General features: G+C 47.1%; 1 protein-coding gene across 1 annotated transcript in view; it reads left to right on the top strand.

Annotated features, from left to right (window-relative positions):
• LOC120895406 (leishmanolysin-like peptidase) overlaps window positions 1-23,626 on the top strand; it is a 35,391-nt gene that overhangs the window by 3,024 nt on the left and 8,741 nt on the right. The window lies entirely within an intron of this gene.

Here is a 23,626-nt window from a genome sequence, read left to right as displayed (position 1 = left end):
GATCGTCTCAATTCGATGCTAATGATAATCCGATCGTTGAACCCCTCTCATGTCAACGGATCGTTCTGTTCGAGCGCAAATGCTTCTCGAATGCTGCGTCGGCAAGAAGTGTCTAACAGGCGTGGTACGCTTCAACACCCCTCGACACTGTCCACCCACGCCGAAAAGGGGCAAAGAGATAAATTGTTACTAATTTTCGCATATCTACCTTTACTTGTCGACATCTCGACGACACCATCATGGCATGGTAAATGATGGATGAATCCTTCCCCATCCTTCCCCTTTCCTTAAGACTGTTTCAGTCGTTATGAGCGGTAGAATTGTACTTGCTGTGCAGTGTCTGTGTACCGGTTCTGGGTGTACTTAAAATTCTGAACCAAGTTGCCTAGCATGTCCCAACACGACGTAGGAACTCTTTTAGGGTTCAACTATTGCGTTCCCTAGTCTAGGGATGGGTTTGAGGCAACGACGACGAGCTGCGCGTAGTTCATCGCGACACGCGTGTCGCAACCGAACGCAGTTGAAGTAGCAGGGGAACGCGGGGCAAAATGGCACTGTTAAGGATTATGCTCTGTATCCCATTGAATGAATCACTTTGCAGCGATGTTTTGACGATGATGATGCATTAATAACAAATATAAATGAATAAAATGATATTTAAAAATCAACATCAAAAGTCGTGAAAATATGTTGTGCGCGGTAATACACCAATTGTCAAAACACATCAAAACAAAGGTTTAAGCTGTAGCATCTTAGGTAGAATTGTGAGTGTAGAGAAGTGATTTTTTTTACAAATTTTAACTCTAAAAACGCACGTAAATTATAGATAAATATTATGGGCCGGGATATTCTTTTTTTCTAATTATTTACTAATTTCTTAAGACGATCAAAACTACATCGTTTTGAGCAGCAAGTTCATTTGCTGATTTATTAATTTTTTTAGAAATAATAGTTTATGAAACGTTCATGGTGGGCTTTAAACATTTTATTTAATGTTTGTCAATCATTCGATGACACTATAAACATGTTAATTTTCCAATAATGCAGATGACCATTTTACCCCACCTTCCCATGTTACTCCACGTTCCCCTACATCAATATTTACTACCACCGAGAGCAGCGCACCGCTCCGCACTACAAGAAATGTCCATTTGTCGCTAGAATGGGCTAGCTATAGGTGATGGGAGAAGGGAGGAGGTCGACCAACGCAAATGAAAACCCTCCAAATGTTGCAGGCAAACTGCCTATCCCCCCCTTTCACCTTATATGGTACACCGCCCACAGGTTCACAAAGTTCGCCTCCTCGTTGGCGTTGAGGAAAAGATTCTCACGTTTGCCCGCGAACCCTAAAGAACCTTTTTTGTTCCAACTTCCCAGCCCCGTATCGTGGGACACGGAAATGGGACAATGTGGAGAGGTCGTTGAGGGGTTCACTATTAAACGTTCACGGTCACGTTTTCAATGGTACAATCACTCTGTAAAAGCACCAATGTGGTGAATTTTTGGTTCTTGTAACACCACCCTTAAACAATTAAGCAAACCTATCGTACCTGTAAGAATAGTCAATCGTGCGTCCATTATGCTATTGGCACCGGGGTTTTGGCGAAAGACCATTTCATAAAAAAAAATTGCTCAACATTTACAACACTTCTCCGTGAATTGTTTCAGTTGAAAGGGCCCCATACTGCTTTGACGGAGCGCAGCACGAGCAGCAACGTTCTTGATGCCTTCCTTTTTTCTCACTGTGACGAAAGATCGCTTGTTAGATCGGCATGGCACAAAAATCAGCCCATTGTTTTCCAGTCCCATTACCTTATGTACTTCCTTTTTTATTTTGTTGCCCTTCCCCATACACACGGCGGTAGTACATCCGTAGCGCGATAAACAATCATTCGCGGAGGGAAGTAATAACAATTTTCTACCAGTCACAATGCCAACAACGAACGCATCATCGCATCACATGCACTTCATCACTTCATCCCGTTTGACAACGTGCGAGAGGCTCGGGCCCAATGATGACAATTCCATTCCCCATACCAAAGGGGAGAGAGAAACGTAGCGTGCATTGTGCTAGCAGCAAAATCGAAACCGTTTCTACACTGTATGAAGTTGAAGTGTCAAAGGTCGGTAGACAATTTTGCCTGGCAATTGTGCCGTGAACCATTAGAACCTTCTCTATTTTTTCCACATGCAGTAGTGCGACAGCCAGCCACCGCGATCTCCTGCTCCGGCTCGTGACGTACGATCACGATCGCGAGGATCGAACGCGCGGCAAAAAGCTTTAAAATATTAGGTACGAGAAATCGACGAGGTCGTCGGCTCGCTGATTCATCGCTCCGAGTGCTTTCGGTATAAAAGCAAAGGGTGTAACGAGCATAGAGTAGGTCCGAAACGCGATCGCTAGTAGTATCAATTGTTCGCGTTCCGCTGTACTTTCGGTACAATTGCCTCAAATGTCTCGGAGCCTGTGGTGGGCGCCTGGGCTGCTGCTGCTGCTGCTGCTGCTGGAAACGGTTCAGCGCGGTGTGCAGGGTTTGGCAATAAATTTGCTAAATATTGTGCTGCGATGACAGTGCGCTACCATTATGCTTGGTGTGGCCTGTGGCACGTGCTGGTCCGCTCAGAATAGGCCGTTGGACAACAAATCAGCAATGAAAGTTGATGGTAATTGTTAGTTACCATTTTCTACGACATTTACGTTTAGGGCATAGAGCCTTTTAGCAACATTTAGGCTCTACGTTCCCAATTTCTCGTGATATGATGCTTTATTTTGCGGAGCTTTATTATCCTAAGATCTCTTCCAGTTGGTCCCAGGCCCTGTTCGCTGCAAACATTCTTCGCTCTGAATACGATCTATTACTTTATAATGCTCGTGCCAAGAATGGCGGTACCACACCTAAATGGTTCGCTACGCGATCTGCCTGGAAGCGCGGCCATTCCGATCGAGCGCACCCAATGCTAAATCGAAACGTTTTGGCAACAACAATCTTGGGAGCGATTTTGTTTTGTATACGCTCCAGATGAAATGTAATCCAGGCGGCGGATTAAAGCCCCCCAGCGCGCACGGAACGACAGTTGGGGCGGGCGATCGAATTCGATACCGTCTTTCTCTCTCTCACCTGAAGCTGCACACCCTAGCAGAGTGTACCATAGACACGCGGCCTCCAGAGTCTATGCTGCTCCAAAACGCGAGCGGAAAACATGGAAAATACGGACTGGCTGCTCCACAAACTGCTCTAGCACACCGCTACTCCGATTACTACTTCGCGGTCGCAAAGGCCAACATTGGTTTGTGTGTGTGTGCGGTTTTTGAGGAATTGGTTTGGCAAAAGGTTAACGAACGCCATCCGTGCATTGGCTGGGTGTGCCACCACAAGATGGGGGAAAAACCGACATCCAACCACTGGGTGACACACACACACACATTCGGGGGTTGGGTGGGCCACCGAGTGTCCGGGTTAGGGTAATAATAAAAAAGTAGCATAATTCCCGCATCGATCGGCACACCATGGAAAGTTGTGGCTTACGAGAACTGGCCCCTTAGATTAAATCGGTTTATTGGCATGCGTGGTGTGGCAATGTCACTGACCTACCGTAACAACTTGGGCATGGACAGGAGAGCATCTCCGTACCAGGCCACTCGACTCGTTTGCCGGCTGTGTTTCAAGGTTTTCAAGCCCCCGGGTGTCAGGGTGTCAGCCACCCAGGCCCAATAATCGAACGCTAATGGAGAAAAATCGTCCATTTCGGCCGAAGATCCTGGCTTGTGCAGAGTGTGGTCGACTCCCAACCGAAACCACATGTTCATAAATCCCCCCTTCCCCAGGCAAACGCACAAACGCGCAAGAAACGCAGCGTAAGAAGATGTGTGCGCGCGCGCGCAAAAGTGAAAGACCTTCATTAATGTGCGCGCACCATCGCCCATCCGATCGTTGAAGATCGCGGTACGGTCCGAAAGGCTTTGCTGCCATCGTCTTCTGCAGTCGGGGCGCCCGCTGCCGAGAAAAAGTAGGCGATGCATCTCAAGCAAGCCGCACATTCGCCGTGGCGGCTGGCTGCTGCGGTCGCTTTCTCGCTTCGTCGCGGTGCAGCGATATGGCGATCTACTGCTATTGCACAGCGAATTGTTCCGCTGGAATCTAGTGTGTGTGTGTGTGTTTGTGTGTCTTTACCGGTTCGTTGCAGAAGTTGGTACCGCTAAATAGAAACCACATCGGCTGGTGGACTGCTGTAACTCTCTTCCGTTACAGTCCTGTGACGGTGTAATGGATAGAGCGTACGCGCGTACGATGGAGTCGTGTGTTTACGATCGCGGTTAAAAAGTGCGGCGGAGGTATGTAATTAACCTTCCGCGCTTTTCGACCAACGTTCAGATGTACCGGCTGTGTAAGGCGATACCTGAAACGGAAGCAACGGACACTAGTACATTATACCAATCGGTCGGCCACCGGCATGCATCATCGTATCGAAATGCAAACACGCAGTTTGCCATGACTTTTTCGGAAGTATCCGATGATGTTCTGTTCCCTTCGTTTCTGAAGGTTTCTAGGCACATCTTCGGACGTATGGTCGGCGTGACATTTGGCTTAAATTGCGCGTTCCAATGCGACTTCCCAAAGACTGAAGGCTCGAAAAACCAACATTCGAACGCATGTATAATTTTAATCATGGTAATTCATACCATTGCGCACCGTATTAACAGAACTAAGACACATCGGCACCTGCAACAAACTGTCTCTCTTCCGATGCTCATACAATCTAAACATTCTGACCGTAATCTCACGAACCCTTCTCCTCCAACCGAATGGCTAATCAACTCCAATTATTATTTGCATACAGAACTCGATTGAAGAACGCGCAATCGAGAGCGCACGCCAAGTGGGTCCGAAAACGGCTCGAAAGGGTTACGCTCTCTGGCACTGTGTGAACAACAACAGTGTGTGTTGTTAAGCCCCGTTAAAACCATACCTCATCGTTTGCGAACGGCTTAACCTTGAGCGCAAAAAAGGGGTTGCACTTGACATTAGCATCAACTCGCTATGAGTATAGGTGGTCGATGCCGCCATGTGCTGGCAGCCCACAAAGCACCAATAGACGGAACCCAAGGCTCGCGGTGCTGGCTGGTCAAAATTGAAGGTGGATCCACTAATTCTAGCTCCACGCACGTTGCGTGCAGACCCAGCAGGTCAGAACCGCTGTTTATACGTTTCGGAAGCGAACAGATTGCTGCTAAAGCGTAAGCACTCAACCTGTACGCTGTGAATCTTGCTTTAAGAGTAATATTATTTAATCCCCATGCCATGCAAAAGCTTCCGAAGTGGCCCATGTTCTTACTACATGGGTCGCCCCCCATTGCCGCAACCGTTAGCCAGCCTGAACGGGTGCTGTTCAACTTTCAGCTAGAGCGCAGGCTAGCGGCTTCAGCAACCAGCTTCTCCAGCGTGTGGCGAATGGATTGTAACGGCGAACGCTGCCGCGAAGGTCACCACTGCCGCCTGGTCTGGTCGGGTGCTAAGAATCAGATCAGCGCGAACGAGGAACTTCGAGAAACTGTGACGCCTAACGGCTACAACGCTCCGACGTCGCACCGTTCCATTTGAACGAAGGAATGGATGGATGGACTCTGATCGATGGTTTCGCGCAAAGTGCGCAACCGGCCAGCCGTCCGGGGACAGGTGTGGCATCGAATGAAGCGAATGTGTTTTGCTGCCTGCCGACAACGCGCGCTTGGTACGACCGGCTTCACTGTGCTAAACAGGATCAAGCACAAACGTGCGAAGGAAGTGTTCGGTGGGCATTGGAATGGAGTCACTATTTAATTGATGCTAATCTAGTGTGAAAAAATAAGCAACAACGGGAACAAACTCGTTCCATAATATTGTACGTGGGTTTTAAGAAGAGAAAAAAAATAGACCCGGACTTGATGAGAAAGGAATCTGATTTGCGTAGATGTCAGTGATAGGGGCTCTAGTTTTATTACGTATTACGAGTCCTGTATGTGATATGTTTGCTAATACTTGTCTCTTTTTCTCCCGTTTACTTACTTATCCGGCGCTACAACCGCTTTGCGGTCTTGGCCTGCCTCAGGAGTGTCCGAAACCGCTCACGGTCACGCGCCTTCGTCTGCCAGTCCGTTATCCCGGCCTTAATGGCGGACGCCTCCACGCCATCTTGCCACCTCAATTTGGGCCTACCACGCCTCCTCTGTCCTTGTGGACGGCCTAAAAAGACTTTACGGGCTGGGTCGTCCGTTTCCATGCGTACAACATGGCCAGCCCACCGGAGCCTGGCGAGCTTAATACGCTGTACGACAGTGAGGTCGCCGTACATCTCGTATAGCTCGTCATTATAGCGGCTCCTCCATTGTCCTTCCACACATACGGGGCCAAGTATCCTTCTGAGCATCTTCCTCTCGAACGCGGCTAAGAGGGCTTCGTCAGATTTGGACAGTGTCCATGTCTCAGAGGCGTATGTGAGTACTGGTACTATATAGGTACTATATAGTCCCAGCTTCGTCCGTCGCGACAGGTTCTTTGAGGTGAACTGCTTTTTCAGGCTGTAGAATGACCGGTTGGCAGCCAGCATCCTTGCGCGCAACTCAACTTCCATACTGTTGTCGTTGCTGACCTTTGACCCAAGATAGGTGAATTCTGGGACGACTTCAAAAGTGCGTTCACCTATCTGTACATCACGCCTACGTAGATTTGGATTATTTATTGGTAGGTCCGCTGATGTTGCCACCATCAGTTTGGTCTTTGCCTCGTTTATCTGCAATCCGAGGTTCTCTGCCGCCTGCTCAATCCCTTGGTAGGCTTCTGCTACATAGGAGAGCCGCAGACCAATGATGTCTATATCATCAGCGTATGCCAGGATCTGGGTTGACTTATAGAAGATGGTTCCCGTAGTCTCCACCCTCGAGTCGCGGATGGCCCTCTCTAGCGCCAAGTTGAATAGGAGACAGGCAAGCCCGTCCCCCTGGCGCAGACCCTTGGTGGTAGCAAAAGGTCCTGAGAGTTTTCCATCCACCCTCACCTGGCATGTGACGTTGGTCATAGTCATTCTAACTAGCCTTATCAGTTTGGCCGGGATTCCAAATGAGCTCATAGCGTCGTACAGTTTTACCCTGGCTATGCTATCGTATGCGGCTTTGAAATCTATGAAGAGATGGTATGTGTCGTTTCTGTATTCAGCCATCTTCTCCAAGATCTGCCGCATGGTGAAGATCTGATCAGTGGTTGATTTTCCGTTTCGGAATCCTCTTTGATAGTTTCCTACTATCTCTTCGACGTGCGGGACAAGGCGATCCTGAAGGATCAGGGAGAATATTTTATAGGCAGTATTCAACACCGTAATACCCCTGTAGTTGTTGCAGTCCAACCTGTCTCCCTTCTTGTATATGGGGTAGATGATGCCGAGATTCCAATCACAAGGCATCGATTCGCTATCCCACACCTCAGTAACAATTTGATGAATCTCGTTTTCTAGTCGTGCACCTCCATTCTTGACCAGTTCGGCCGCAATTCCGTCGGTTCCGGGTGCCTTGTTATTTTTCAGCCGACGGATAGCCTTTCGTGTTTCTTCTATGCTAGGTGGCAGTAGCATGACATTATCTGCTAGTGGCGCTTCTAGCTGTTCGCTAAACTGGTCATTGAGTAATTCATCAAAGTACTGAGCCCACCGCGAGAGGACCTCTGGCTGGTTACTGACCAGATCTCCATCCTTGTTGCGACAGCAGGTTACCTTAGGTACAACGTTGTTTCGGTGACCCGCTATCGCTTGGTAAAACTTTCGTGTCGGTCCGTACGCCTCTCTGGTTTGCTCGAGTTCCCGCATGTTTTGCTCTTCCAAAGCATGCTTCTTGGAGCGGTGAACTCGTTTCTCTTCGCGTCTGAGCCGTGAATATTCCTCTGCGCATGCCCGCGTTCTATGCCGTTGCTGCATTGCTCGGTATGCAGTATTCTTACGTTCGGTCACTAGTCTGCATTCATCGTCGAACCAGCCAGATTTGGTGTTGCCACGACTTGGTGGGAGTATATTTCTTGCACAGTTTATTATTTTTGTTTTTAGAGCGTTCCACCTCTCGCTCGTAGTTTCATATCTGTTTTCTGGTAGTAGAGACTCGTCTAAAGCGGCTTTGAATTCCTGTTGGACAGTAATGTCCCTTAGAGAGTCCGTGTTGAGCCGAGGCTGCGTGTTTTCTCCGCCCCCATTGGCGCGGGGGCGGGCGATTCTACAACGTATCACTAAGCCAACCAAGTAGTGATCGGAATCGATATTGGCTCCTCGATAAGTTCTGACGTTTAACAGGCTCGACTGTCGTCGGCGGCTTATTAACACGTGGTCGATCTGGTTGAAGGATTCGCCATCCGGGTGCGCCCACGTCATTTTGTGGATGTCCCTCCGCGCAAATTTGGTACTTCCTACAACCAGATTGTTCGCTGCGGCGAACTGGACCAATCTACTACCATTATCGTTACTGTGCTCATGCAGACTGTGACAGCCAGTGTATTGGCGGTACATTGGCTCCCTACCGACTTTTGCGTTGAAGTCCCCCAGGATGATTCTCCCGTTTACTTGCAGGTAATTGATACTAGCCCTAAAGAGAGGGCACGAAGAACCTGTTGAACATCGTGTCGCGAAAGAATTCTGTCGAGGGAGTGCCAGCCAACAACGCCACAAAAAGCCATCACACAGTCATGATTCAGCACTGATGCATGGGAACCACTAGCACTATAGCTCTCTAGGAAGTAACCGTTTGGCGTCGCTTACGTCGTTTATGTTCACCACCACACTGTACTGCTCCAGCCTTAATCACGGTTTCGTGCATCACTTGGCGGGTTCCCTCATGGCATGGCCCTTTTTTTGCAGCCAACCACCACGAACCGCTGTACTGCCGGCAAAGCCAAAGCGTACGTGTCGTGACGGCTTGCTTCAACGACACGCCTGCGTCATCGGGCATCGGGAGCATAATCAATCCTTTTTATGCACACTGTCAGTGTGCTCGTCTGACCGGAGTGTGATTAATTAAATCATCTATCTTGCACACATGATTGTGCACCCTGAAACCCCCACATTAGAATAGCGTCGAATGTGCTGCTTACGACGGGTGCTAGACGGGATGGAAGCGCCAACGTCGCATGCATAATCTTATATTTCTGTATTCATTCACGTGCTCAGAGCAAAATCAGGCCATGACTCACTGCGGCCGTGTGTCTAGCGTCCTCTGTAATGAATGATTTCACTTTCATCGGAACGGTTCGAATCGTTTGTGTGGTGGCGTCGCGGTCGCCGCCGTAGAGAAAGTTTGTTTCCAGAAGCACCCACTTCTTGCTGCCCACAAATTAACGTATTGTGCAATCGCGAGGCAAACGCGCTGCGATGATGTGTTCATTATGGATGATTTTAACATTGCAGTGGAATGTGTTATAAATGGTTTTTAATGTTTGCCTTTTACCGTTCAGCACTACCGAAAAAGCATCGGGTGTTTGCAATGCTCATCACAATGGCAAATTTCGATGCAGAACGTACCTTTCACTATGCCAATCGATACCCAACACCCACCCGTTTTGGTCGTTTCGACACTTGGTTTTTTTTGTTGTTGTATCCACTTAACCCAAATGAGCGGCCATATTCCATGTGCCCAATTCTCTGTGCCACGGTGCGAATGGGTCGAGAGGATCGAACGCTGTCAAACTGCTCCTGCCGACCCAGACGACACCGTCCACTGCTCGCCGTGCCTAACGATCCATGCTGGTCGGCCGCACGTGATTCCCAACTCGGCATTAAATTTGTTTCGCACACTGCAACCGAAACACGGCGCCGTCCATCAAGCCGTTTGAGCGAACACGTGCTTTCAAAGCATTTACCCATCCACCCCCATTCTTGCTTGCCTGCCTGCATCCGGTGTAATAAAGCGCGGTGGCCACACTCGACGCGAACCCTCCCTTCGAAGCGAAACCGAATGCAATGAAAATAACAAAAGCGCTACTCTTTAAAACAACAGTGAGCTAGATAGTTGCACAGAAATTACTACACATACGTTTGCGGATGATATGCGCGAGGTACCGCCGGGGAAACGCAAACGGTACGCGCTTGTTTAAATCGCAACATTACGCAAAGCAAAACGTGCGCAGCCCTCCCCAAAACTGAACTGACGGTGTATGCCGGCAGCCGGTTTGTGACCAATGGAACGTAAACAACAGGCCCGAACCGTGATCAGCGTATGCAAACCCGATCGATGATTGCGTTGGTCAAATTTGCACGGCTCGATTGAATCAGTTGATACATGTACGCTGCTTACCGTACCGATTATGTTCATCCGCGTCACGGTTTGACACCTCGTGTGTACCCGGGTGGTGATATTTTGTAAAGCGATTCGTTTCCTTTTGTTGTTGCATCAAATGGTTCACTTTACTGTGAGCACATGTCACATTAAAATGGTAACCTAATTTAGTAACAATAGAGTGTGTGTGTGTGTGAGTGTCCATTTTGCGTTATGTTGCGTTTCGCGTTAGCAAGAATGTTCTACATTCCTTTTGCATTTGCGTTGGTGTTTTGCAACCGTTTGAGTATTATTAAGTGGCAACAATGATGCATACGCGCAGTTTCGCAGATGTATGCTAATTGCTTCTGGCAGCGCTTGACTCATACATTTGCCTCTCCCTTCTCCTGTTCTTTTTACCCCTCCCATAAAAAAACGGTGCTTAGTGTCCACAGCTCATTAGCAGCATTAAACACGTATTACGGCACGTCACGTCGGGCGAAATGTGTTTCAATGTCAGATGGACAAAAGCTTAGGGGCAGGAGGAGGAGGAGAAAAAAACAACAACATCACACTTTCAATTTCGTTCACTTTCCGTACGACGAACTGTGTGTGTGTGCAAAGATAGAAAGAGAGATAGAGAGAGGGGGTCCCTGGCCTGAGTTGGCGGTTAGATTCGATTTGAGGGATTTTTTTGTGAATTGTTGCTGGTAGCGGATCGTGAAGTTTTTTTTATTCCAAACACAGTGGAACGGAAGGTTAATTATGCGCTTAGGCTTTCGATGTGTGCCACCGGTGAAAAGGTTTAACGAGACTCGCCTTCCACTGCACAAAACACGATAGGGGGCACCCTACGGTGTGACGGTTTGGTAGAGAAATTTCAGGGTTGTGTTTCGGGGTTGCTGTTCTCGTTTTTTTTCGGTTCGTTCCAGCGGTAACCTTCGATTAAGCCCACACACTCACTCAAAATGTGCCCTTTTTGCTGGCAATCAATACTGACAAACGCGAGGATACCATATCGGGTGTTAGGTATGTAAAGCTTCAGCACAGAAGACCAAAAGTATGTGATGAAAATGATTCGGAATAATGAGATTTGCTAAACATCTCGATCTTACTCAACAACAGGTCAATTATTCCACGCTCGTACCGATAAGGTTCCAGCGACGCTGCGCAAAAAACTCAATTTGCATCACACTACCACCCGACCCGAACTGGTGGGACTCCTTCAACTGAGACATTAGGAAAAATAAGCACGTCTTCAAAGTGTTTCTCCTATCAGTGGAGCTCGGTTCAATTATTCAGTACATTCGCGTAGATGGCGGTGATGGGTCTACCAAACCCCCGGCGCACTTCACACGCCCTGCGGCAGCCTGTCAAGATTGCTTCAGATAGTGCATACATTTTAGCTAAATACCTACGGCTACGGTTGGATGCATGTGGGCATTGTCATCTCCTCATCGCTCATAACTGCACCTTCTCCCGTTTGTAGAGACGTCTAGAGATCTATTCTTCCCTCGTTGCCCTGCCACGGTAACGGCCTCTGCAGCGACCATCGTATCACATCTTCCATATCGTCCGTTCCCCTTTACCGTTCGCTCGGAATTTCGGTTTCGCAAATGGTGTACGCTTGTGTTACGAACCGTGCATCAAACGATGGAGCTGCCGAAGGAAAGGCACTAAACAGTGCTCTTAGATTACCCATTCGATTCAGTTTCAGCAGGTGACGATGATGCGTGCTAAAGTGCGCCAGTTTACAACAGTTTGCGGCGAAGAACGCCGTGAGAAGCTACCACCAACTACCCGGACTATTGATGGAGGCTGAGAAGCGAAACAGCTTCTTCACATGTGAGACTTGTGGGTTCACATGCATGTAGGAGAGTGGCTCCCAGTTCGTTTCGCTGGTAGTTAACCGTTGCGTAAAGATGAATTGTCCGCGCGACCCATTAGCGGACCTTCACGGGGGTGTTTATGGTTGATTTCTTCAGAGAATCGCTGGGATGCTTTCGATCAGAAGCGGATTAACTCCAACCAACCATTCACCTGCACCTGGGTGTACTGCTATTTAAGTTAAGCAAGAGTTTGCGAAGACCTTTTTTAAATGAATTAATAATTAAGTGCGGCATGTGCTTCATGCAAGAGCACCGATCCATTGATCTCACACGGGTGTGTGTTGCTGTTGCTGTTTGGTGCAGGAAATTTATATCCATCACTTAACCGTCCTCGCAAGTACTGTAATTATCCTAAACACACTATTCATTATTGTGACCAACGAGAAGCCCGTTTAACCGTCCGGTTGGATGGCCGGGAAGCAACGGAGAAAACCCGACGACCCGATGAGCCTTTGCCGATGATACAATCGATTACCGGCCAGAGCCATGCCCACATATAGGGGAGGTCTACGAACTACTAGCGCGTGCGCCAGGTGAATCATTCATGCCGTCCATCCGGGTGCGTCCGGTGAAAGTGAAACCTTGATGGCCTGTGTGTGTGTGTGTGTGACTGTGGACCCTACATGAAGATGACAATCCGCACCAATTAAACTCCAGGTGCAAGGTCAAACTACAACGAAAGCTTCGCCAATGGCTCGTTGCACGAACGCTAGGAGATTGGCAACAGACGACGAACGCATGCTGCCTTGCTGGATGACCTTTTAGCGAGACATTTATTTTGTGTGTGTTTTGGCCATCTGCATTCTGCCCTTAACACGGCGTTGAAATGTTAGCCAGTAAACTTTAACGTAAACTAGTTGCATCGATTAATTCTTCATAATCGAACAAAAAACGCCTACCTTCGTTTAAAGAGGCGGAAAGCACTGGAGTTCCCAAATGTCACTTGAAACCGGATCAAATCGCTTCCCGAGTCGCTTTTCTGAGTCAGTCATCGAGGTAGCAGCCGAAGAAGTCGTAACCAGTTTGTCCTTTTTTCTTCTGTCGGTTGGCGGTTGGGACATTACTGATGGAGCGGTTAGAAATTGTGCAATTGAAATAAATCATCATCCACCCGACCGAAAGTACCCCGGCGGTACCCGGTGCCGGTGGTAATCGATTGATTTAGCTGTGTTAGCGCAATATGTTGTCATCGTGCGTGCAAGCGATACCCCTGCCAGCCGGCGTCTCAACATTAGCCATGCACTCAACATTCCTCCCGGGTGTGGCATTGTGTGGACGGTGTTTCGATTAGCATACTAACCAGACTGGTCGCAACATCGCACACGGGGCCGGGGAGCTCGATAAGACCGATAGCAAGCATCACGATATGGTGTGGTCATGCATGCCATCATGCAGTTGTGACACTCGGGGCACACATTATGCTTCTTTTAAAACCCCACTCGATAATAATGCGATGCTGCGCTACAGTACAATGTATAGTGCAAACAATCTTCATCACCACGTACGTCCCACAAACTCACGCAACCTACCCTGGCTGGCCGATGATGTTGTAGCCCCCCTCCTGCACACTACACATACATCATCTTCGATGAAAGTGAAATGTTCGGTTATTTAATAGCGCTGCCCCTATTAGCGTGCGTTCAGCGTTTTGGGGACAGAGTTTGATTAGAGTTCCCGGGCGAACAGCCACACCGTGGGGTTAACCTTGATGTAATACCGTTTTAGCTGTGAGGGGAACCTTTCCCCTCAATCGAAGTGCGTTGCGATCTGCGATGGTTGGAGGTGTTTATTTGTGGGAACGATCAACGGTCCCCGAAAAAGGGAAAAAAGGGAAGTGAGTCGCTTGTTACGGGCAGGGCCACAAGGGGGGGTACCTCGACTGGGAAACTTTCCAGGTCGTTCACGAGCTGGCCCAAAGCTGTCAGAAAATTCCGGTTTTACTTCGTTGATGCAGAGAAGGGAGGTTTCGTGCGGGAGACACATGCGGGAACCCTGAGATATTATGCAACTTTGACCAACTTTAACACAGCCCTCCGGTTTGGGGAAAAAACAGGGAGAAATGAAGTGCTTTTTTGGGAGGAATTTCATCGCCTTTTTTTAGTGTACAAATTAGATTGATTGCAGACGCTTTGATTCGGGAGTTCGGAGAGAAGGTTCGAAATCATGTCGTGAGGTATGTGGGTTTGGTTCTCTTTTGTAGTAAAAAAATGTGTGTCTTTCTTTGGCTATGTTGCCCAATTATGTTACCCGTATTGATACAACACCAGTGTAGAGCTATGGTCCTTTCTTCCCTGCTGTGAACGTCTTTTCGATACACTCAGAATTGGTGTAGTTTAATCGGTATTTATTGTCTACACATCAAGGTTACTTAATTTACATCTCATCAAGCACATTTTACGAGATATTAATATTGAAGAATTTAAATTTTTATTCGTTTTTTTTTGTCCCATTCTTTGGGCATTTAACTGTTCGCAGAATGAGCTAGCTAAGCCGTTTCCATTTTATAGCCTTGTTTGCTGAAATGTGGAACAGATAAAAAGCTAATAAAAGCTTGCCAAGTTCGCACCAATAGTACTGTAGTGGTGGGAGCTCAGAATTGGACCTACCCGATTTCGATTCCGTGTTCGGGAGCCAATTCTGGGGATGACTGCGAACCTGGAACCGATTCCGGAATTAGAATTGGCCTCGTAAACATAATCGGATGCGGAATCGGAATCGATCTGGGAATCGCAATTTGCTCCGGAAACGGAATTAGAATTTGAATTAGCTCCAGAAATGGAATCAGAATTGGAATTAGCTCCGGAATGGAAATCAGTATTTGTATTGAAGTAAGATGTTTCAGAAGCGAAATCAATGCGGGAATCTCCATAAGAATGGATCGTTCACAAGCAAATTTGGATTAATTGCGGCTATCAATACGTAGCATCATTGGATCCAAACGCCTAATCTTTTGGAGATCCCAAAACTGACTCTGATTTCAAAACCGATTCTGATTCTGGAGCCGATTACGAAGTCGAATCCAGAGCCGATTCCGGAAACAATTCCGGAGTTTATTCCGGAACCAATTACGGAGTTGATTCCGGAACCGATTCCAAAACCGATTCCGGAGACGATTCCGATTTTGAAACCGATTCTGATTCCGGGGCCGATACCGATTCCGGAAACAGATTCAGGATATGCTACTGGCTGGTATCGATTCCGACGAAAACTTCATTTTTCCCATCACTAATGCATTGGCCAAAATGCATTCAAACAAGACATTTGCATTTCAATCGATAACGGTAACATCTTTACGATAGGATTATTATTTTGTTACTGCAATGGAACGTTTTGTCAAAAAAACGAATAATGGCTTTATTCGTAAACAGAACTTAAACTCGCTTCCTAGGCAAATTTAGGCAGAAAAAACTATTTTACCTTCTTGGTTAAACATTACACAAAACGCGAACGGTCCTATGGAAAGCACCATCCTTCAACTGAATAGTGGCAGTAGGGAGTTATGCGGAGTGGACGCCTGCAGCGGAAACCCATTACTCCCCGAGACTGTTAATCGGTCGGTATGCAAAGCGGGCGAATAAGCCCCCCCCATTGGCAGCGTAACACACCAGCACAAAAGCCTGCGAACGAACGTGCGCCAATGTCTTCATTAGCGGTGTGGCGAGAGATATTGCACGCTGCTCATTACTGATGGGTCGGATGCATCGGCCAGCAGACGCCTCCTCGTTTGGTGGATTGGCATGATGGAGGCCTGATGGGTTCGCACAGCACTCGATGCAAAATGTGGCCATTCAAATGAGTAGAGTTGGTGCTTTTGCTTTGTACGTATGGTCCGTATGGTCCGTTGCACACTGTCGAAGGTGGAAAGTGTGCGGTTTTCTCCGCGACCGTTGGGGGTTTGATGCGACCATTTGTTGCTAAAATCCGCCACCTTTCACCAAGGGTGCAGCTCGGTCGCACACAACCACGCGCATCACACTTCTCGCTGTGGCGCAGTCTCTCTATTATCGTAATCGTAAGTGGCCCGATGAGTGAAGCGGACGGTGATTAACTGCGTGCGATGGAGGAGGCTCATTCCTCGTGCAGCAGGACGACGACGTCAAGGGTTCAAGAACCGATCGAGAGCCGGTGAAACGCAGAAGTTTCTCAACGCTTTAACGCAGCGTGTGAATGCATGTGGGACAGAAAAAGGAGTAAAACACACACACATGAAGGGTGCAAATGCACAACTTCGTCAAGGTGCAGCACTCAAGAAGCGAAGTGATGGGAAAGCACTTCAGACGATCGCACCGCAATGGTTAGAAGTCGATCCGAACGACCCCGCGCGTCCATGTCCGCATGTCCATGTCCTCAAAGTGTGTCAAACGTGCATGACGGGGTGAAAACATAAATAATAATATGGTCGACGAGGAGGTTTATGTCTTCTGACTGACTTGACTGACTGACTGTCTGACAATGTCACGATCTTTGTTTGCTTCCACGGACGGAGCATCGAAGAAGGGGAAGGAGAGTTACAAAGATGCAAATAACTGACAGGACCTATCTTGCATGATGATTAGTAAGAACGGTATTGAGAGAAATACGGATGGTTTGGATAAATGAATGGGAATTGAAAGACACTGTGTATGCTAATCAGTTCCTGGACCTTGGAAATTGTTTTCGAGTTGTTTTTTTACACTAATAGTGTTCAATACATAGAATCTATTGGAGCGGGAATTAACTTTCAAAAACCATTCTAAAACTGTCCATAAGACATAGCCATATGTATGACCATGATCGCTATAATTAACTGAAAGCAATCATCATAATTATTCCTTATATCCGTGTTTATTAAACTAATGAGCTTATTTTTAATGTTTAATTTTCTCAAAAACCTTTTGTTCATTATATCTATTAGCATCTCGATTATACTACAAACAGTTCGCTATTCAATGCTGGCGAGCAATTTTCACTGCATCCACCACCGGATCAGCACCTCACCTGCATGACTTCACCTAAAGCTTCTCCATCTTGAGCCTTCCCTTTCGCTCTTGCGGCTGCACTCCACCAAAAAGCACTGCACCGAGACGAAGGTTTTGGCTTGCCAAAATTAGATTGTTTGATTTGATTCGATCCATTTCGTTCCGACTCCGTTTTCCACACACCGCGCAGTGCGCCGCAATTGCACAACCTCCCAAAGCGCGTGGCATACGATTCAGCGTCGTGAATGAAGCCTTTTCACAACCGCCAACGACGACGGTGGTAACGATGACGACGACGATGAATGATGGACCCCGCATGGCCTACTGATTGGATCGGATCGGTCAGATTATGAATGTTTAGAATCGAACATTATCCCCCATCTTCGGGTGAAGTAAGGAGCAATTGTTAATGAGATGTTCGATCGATCGGTCTCTCTCTCTCTCTCTCTCTCTCTTTGGTGCGCCGGTGTCGTTCCAGCCTCCGGATGCCTCACGAGGCCGTGTACGGGGGAAAGGTAGTTGGTGCTAGTGGATGGACCTTGCGGAGCTAGCGATCGGTTGGGATTCAATTTTGGCACCAAAATGGCAGTGCATCATCATCTCGTCAGCGGGCGGCCGGGCCCCGGCTGAGGTCGGTTATGGCGTTACTGTGGGAACGCTTTTCATGTATGGTACGGTGGGTGGCGGTGAGGGTGGGAACACTTCCTACGGTGAGATGGTACTTGGCCAACGATTGCGTAAGCGGTCAACCGAAAATTGTGCAACCAAACATCAAGAAAATTGTGGCCCAAAAGCTCCTCGTCCGCGTGATTTGTGCTGGTTGTGTTGGTTGATTTTAAAGCTTGTGTCAAAAATCATAGCGTTAAATTGTGCTACGATGGTTCAAAACTAACCCATTGGTTTAAACAAATCATGTAGGCAAATATTATTCATGCGATGATGAGCCTGAAATCGTGCCGGTGTGTCCATCATCATCATCATCATTGCCATGATGCCGCGCTTTCTGCATACGCGGATGGATTTGTGTGAGAAATTAGCAACGATCCACAACGCTACGGTGTCTGATGACCCTCGCAACCCAGCAAACCTGTCCCAAAACTGTCCGCAAAATTACTTTCGCTCCGTTGTGCATGGGAAAGATGGTGATGGTTGGAGAAGAGTTATTTACAGAGTTGTTGTGAAGCTGCCAAAACGGTCAACAGACACATACACAAATGCTACACAATCTTGCCTACTTGGATACGTTTCCACGGCGAACTGTGCGCTGTGTAGCGGGTGGTAAATATTGTTTTGAGGCAAACACGTGACACGGCACGGCAGGAGGAGTAAACAGCATCTGGGTGCGATGTATTGTGTGGAATCTGTTGTTGCATTTTTGCCCTCTGTTTTGTGTTTTGTAGTTTCCATTATGCTGCCTAGAAAAGCTCTTTACATTATTTGTGATTTTGTGAAGTTGATGTTGAAGTTTGAGTCACAAGTAATGAAGAATGTATGAGAATTAACAACACTATTAATTGTGGGCAAAGAATAATGATGCTCGGAGTGATGTTGTTTCCCTCATACTTTGTCTTAGCAGGACTTAACAGTAAAACAAAATTCCTCCCAACAGAACATACTCTCTCCCCCGTGCGCATTTGCACTGGTGCATCTGTTGCAGGGCTTCGTTTATACCGTGTAACATGTGCCGCCGGACTTAATTGTAGGGCTTAAATTTATCGTACAAACCTGACGACGCAGTGCCGTGCAGTTTTGCCAGTTCCACTCATTCCTTCTGGTCCAAACTGTGGTGAGAAGGAAGGTATCGGTCGCGGTTCACGGCTGGGCATGTACAAAAAGGGGGAAGCCCTGAGCCATGGGCCGGAAGTTGCTGGTGAACAAGGCAAACAATTACTAACAATACGAAGCCAAAAAGCAAAACGAAGTAGTGCACACCGGAAAACAGCGCTGCCAACAACAAACGTGCCTGCTTGATGATAAAGATGCAATTATCCAAAGCATACACACACACACACACACACACACACACGCGCGAGTAAGATGTAAATCACACCGCGGACGGTGGAATCGTTTATGGAGGCGGGTTTCTATTTACAATGTTGCTGTGTGTGTGGGGGGGCAAGTGCTGTGGTGATTGTTGTTGCTGTAACATAACACAATGCGAGAAGTGGTTGTGAGTCGTTGATGATGATGAACACATTTTCGGGCGTCAATAAACGTTTTGGGGTGACGTAGGCCGCCGCTGCACGTACCCGCCAGCCGATTGATTGCGTAGCTTGCGCAATGTGAGAGCACTCGCCCATGTGCCGCTTTTCCATGTGTATCTCACACTAATACTGAGCACTACATCAGTTGGGTGGGTTAAAGAAAATCAATCAAAATCGGTGCGAGCTTTCTCTCCGCGGAGGGTGGCGGAGGAGGGTGGGCAGTCATAACAAACCAAAAGCTAAACAAAGATCTGTATGCTGTGGCGAGGAGGGGGATATGTTAGCGGATCTAACGGTTTGTTTCGGCTTCAGTTGTCGAATGCAAGGGAAATTAATGCAGTGTGACAAACGTTTAGGTTCAGCATAAGAAATTCAAACAAAAGTGTGCGAGGTCTCTTAGACATGGGAAAATAGTTGCAAAATGCTATTTATGTTGGCTATCATGTGCCTTATTCGTTAACCCTCAGGGATATCAAATCCCGAGTTGAACGTTTCGATATCTAGGGCCCAAGAAGCTACGTGATGTAGACTCAAATTGGTCAATGGCACGTTAGATAGAATTTCTTTATTTTCTATCCAAATGTTACTAATGATGGTATAAGAGATTTAAGAGATATCTTATCTATTTCAGATTACAGATATGAAAATACAAGTAAAATACCACATTCAGTTGCGTGATCATTGAATCACACTTGAAGAACTGTTGGTGTAGGTCACTGATAGTTTTAGTTGCATTTAAACGGGGAGATTATTTCCAATTTTATTTAAAATCTTTCACTCAAAAGCGTTTTACTTATTTGTTTACATTTTTTTCCGAGGGCTTTTCTACTTTCCATTTGAAACTGGAAGTATTCCTCCTAATGTACGTTAAGCCTTTTGGTTGTTTTACAAAAAAGACATTAAAATAACTTCCAACCTCTATCGTTTCCACGCAGAAGATCGCAACAAATGACACTTTCCTCCAACGAGATGCATGCAAATATGCACCACTACTTCCTCCCACCACATCGAGGGATAGTTTCTGAGGATGCAAAGCAGAGAAAAACAAACCAAAACGGCAAAAAGAAACACGAACCCTTCTTGCCTCTTGCCAGCGTTTGACGCTCAGGTTCGGCGAGCACCCAAAAGCCACCCAACCGGAGCGGAGCAACTTTCCTGTGCACGACGATCCGCGCGCCCACACCCTAGTTGGAAAAGGTGGGAGGGAGGGAGAGGGGATGGGTGAAAACCGCAAGCCCGCTAATCTCATTCCGGCTGAATTAATAATTCCAAAATTAAGACCAAAAACCAACACGAGAAACGATTTCAACTTTCCATCGCTATCTATCGCTGGTTTCCTGGGTTTGTTGCAGCATTTTGGCAGCATTGGCAGCTGATCCGATTCCATTGAATCTGCGCTTGAATGTGTTCGCGAGTGTGTGTGTGTATGTGTTTTGTTTTTCTTCCTCATTTTTCAACGACGGCTGCTGTCCCAATGCGCCTGCGGTGTCGGTGGCGGTTTGGCGTTATCATCTTACCCGTTAGCGTTGTGCTTCTTGGTTTGCGCATACACGGCCACAAATGCAGGAAAGTGCAGCTCGGTCTTAAGGCGCGATTGCAACGTGTGCGCAAGCGGGCGATTTCCCATTGTGTTGTGCCGTGCGGAGGAGAGTTAATAAATCCGGCCCGCCGCCACATCGCACAACTGCCGCGTCGGAGTGCCAAGCTGGCAAAGGGTAATTCCACCCTGTTGGGTTGGGGTTATTACACGACCGCTTGTATCACCCGGACAGCCAACAACCCACACGAGGATTAGTAGTAATCGTTGCTTACCCCGCGCGGCAGAAGCAAACCCTGTCCCGCGTGTGTCCGCGTTCGCACGGCGCGGCCCGTGATCAATCTTGTGGATTGCACCACCACCACCAGGCAAAACACAATCCGCTTGATTACTGATGGTGCTGGTCTATAAATGTTTCCTGCTGCTTCATGCATGTACTTGGTTGGCGTTTCGCGGTAATTATTTATTTTTATCTTGCACTTCCCGAACGTTCGATGCAGGATAGCATAAAAAAGCATAAGTAGAAAGCAAACATATGCACAGCAATCAAAGCGCAAACCCGTTATGCGGTGGTTCGTTAGAAACCCCTACACCCAACCAAAAACGGGTGACACGGGTTTGCCCTGTTCCAAAAGCCCGCGGATTCAATGGCTTGCGTCAAATGCGAAAGCCCCCCAAAGCCCGTCACTAACGGCTGCAGCATGTCCAGCCGATCCTGTTTTAAAATCATGGTCAAAGCGCACATGGTTTGCGCCTATCGGGAGGATTATGGCACACTGCTCAAACTCCAAACTAATGGAATGGTCAAAATCAAGGTTATTAGGCTCAATGGAACATATCAAACATATAGCAAACACTTCAAACCAAAGGATATGGACACTCTGAGCTGTATACTATTGCTGGGCATTTGCGAAAGCAGCTAAATTTATTTTAAAACCCCCATTTCTATGAGTGAATGATAGACTCATCAAGGAAATCAATTTAAAATGGTGTGTTTAAAAACGTATCCTTCACTCGAAATAAACAAACGCATTCTGACAGTTGCTGCTCTGGAAAATGCACGGCCTACTACTACTACCCACACCCATCAGACGCTGCATAACAACATCATGACACGATAATTCACTTTCGCTGCCACTTCTGAGCTCCTGCCGCTGCTGAAACACCGTCATCGTCATCATCACCTAAATCATTATTTTCACTTTTATCAGCTTTCACGGGTGGGCACAGTTCTCGGCCCTGTGACAAGGGAAGATAAAAGCAGTTACTGGTAAAAAGCAATAGCGGCGGTGTCGCGCTAGCAAGAAAGCGCTACCACTATTCGCGGAGTAGTTTACCGAGCCCAGCAGCGATGAAAAATAAAACGGGTTCTATTAGGTTTTGCACTTGGGAAAGCAATCGTTATCGGCGTGATCCGGGCGCGGGCTTTTGTCAAGCAAGGAGGAGGAAAAAAACACAACACGTTTATGTTTATCCGCCGCGGTATGTTATTAGTGGAAAGGATATCACTCCAAGAGGCGTAAAGTTTGGCTTTGCGATAATTTATTTATTTTTATCAGGAAATACACGGAGAAGCAAACAGTTTCTGGGCAGTTATGCTTTTAATGCAGAAATTGAGTGAGTCAACTGTGGCATAGGTAAATGATTCATTTAAAGGGTGTCGTAAAAGCTTATCGGTGTAAAAAAAACCTTCACAGCGTGATAGATTTGCAGTTAAACGCAATTAGTACTTCTAAGTAGTGGCAAGCGTCACAATTTAGTGATATTTTAAACAACTCTTTACTCCGTCGTCCGTCATGTCTTTCTCAATAGAGGTCCAATAGACTTTACCAACGACTGTCTTAGTTAAACCAGACAAATAATTCTTTGTTAAAGGAGAGGGGTTAACACCGGTGTTCTGTATTGGAATCGAAATCGTTCGGCTTTTGTAGAAGTCGGTGCGTCTACTTATAAGACCATCTGGTCAATAACAACGGTACTGTGCTAAGGTGGAACTTAAACAAAATTCTCCGGGTTGTTTATTGATTTATAGCTTTAAATTATGTTAATCATTGTACTTTTGTTCAATTTATTCTTTTAAAAATCTAAGAAGCAATAATTAAAATTGCCCGAATTTCCAAATTTGATTATTAAATATAATTCAAACACGTTCATCGAGTGTTTTGGAACCTTTGTGCATACTCAACCATAAATAATACTTATCATCAAGTATTCAACACACTTCGAGACACCAAAAAAACAGACCCTTTCTTCTACGGTTTCCAATTTCTTTCCCCCAGCTAAAAGCAGGTGTGTGGCTTGTTTTGTACCACGTGCTCCGTTTCCGTTACGTTCAGCGATGGAAATGTCGTTAATTTTACGTGTACATATTATTACAGCAAAAGTCAATTCGTCAACAGCGCACCAGCACCGCCCCCCCCCCCCCCAACGCCTTCGGCATGTTCCTTCTGTTTCGCTTTCACGCGGACAAACAAAATATTGACTTATCTTTGGCCGTTCATCATTGCAAACGGCGGTACTTCGCCGCTGCGGCCAGGCTCATCCCTCCCTCCCCGACGATCGGTGTGACTCGCCTGGCATGACGCGGAAGCGGCTGCACAAAACAAGAGTTACCGGCTAATTTTTGGGACGAAAATAAATGACAAAAATGTTGCTCCGGTCGTGCCCACCAGTTGCCAACAGTTCCGCTAAAGTGTACCGTTGCCGAAGACGATGACGACCAGCTCCGCTGATGGCTGTGAGCAGACAGACAGCGGCACCGTGACATAATCGAATGT

Source organism: Anopheles arabiensis, chromosome 2, assembly GCF_016920715.1.
Source record: "Anopheles arabiensis isolate DONGOLA chromosome 2, AaraD3, whole genome shotgun sequence".
Taxonomy (NCBI): Eukaryota; Metazoa; Arthropoda; class Insecta; order Diptera; family Culicidae; genus Anopheles; species Anopheles arabiensis.
This window is presented reverse-complemented; position numbering and strand designations above follow the sequence as displayed.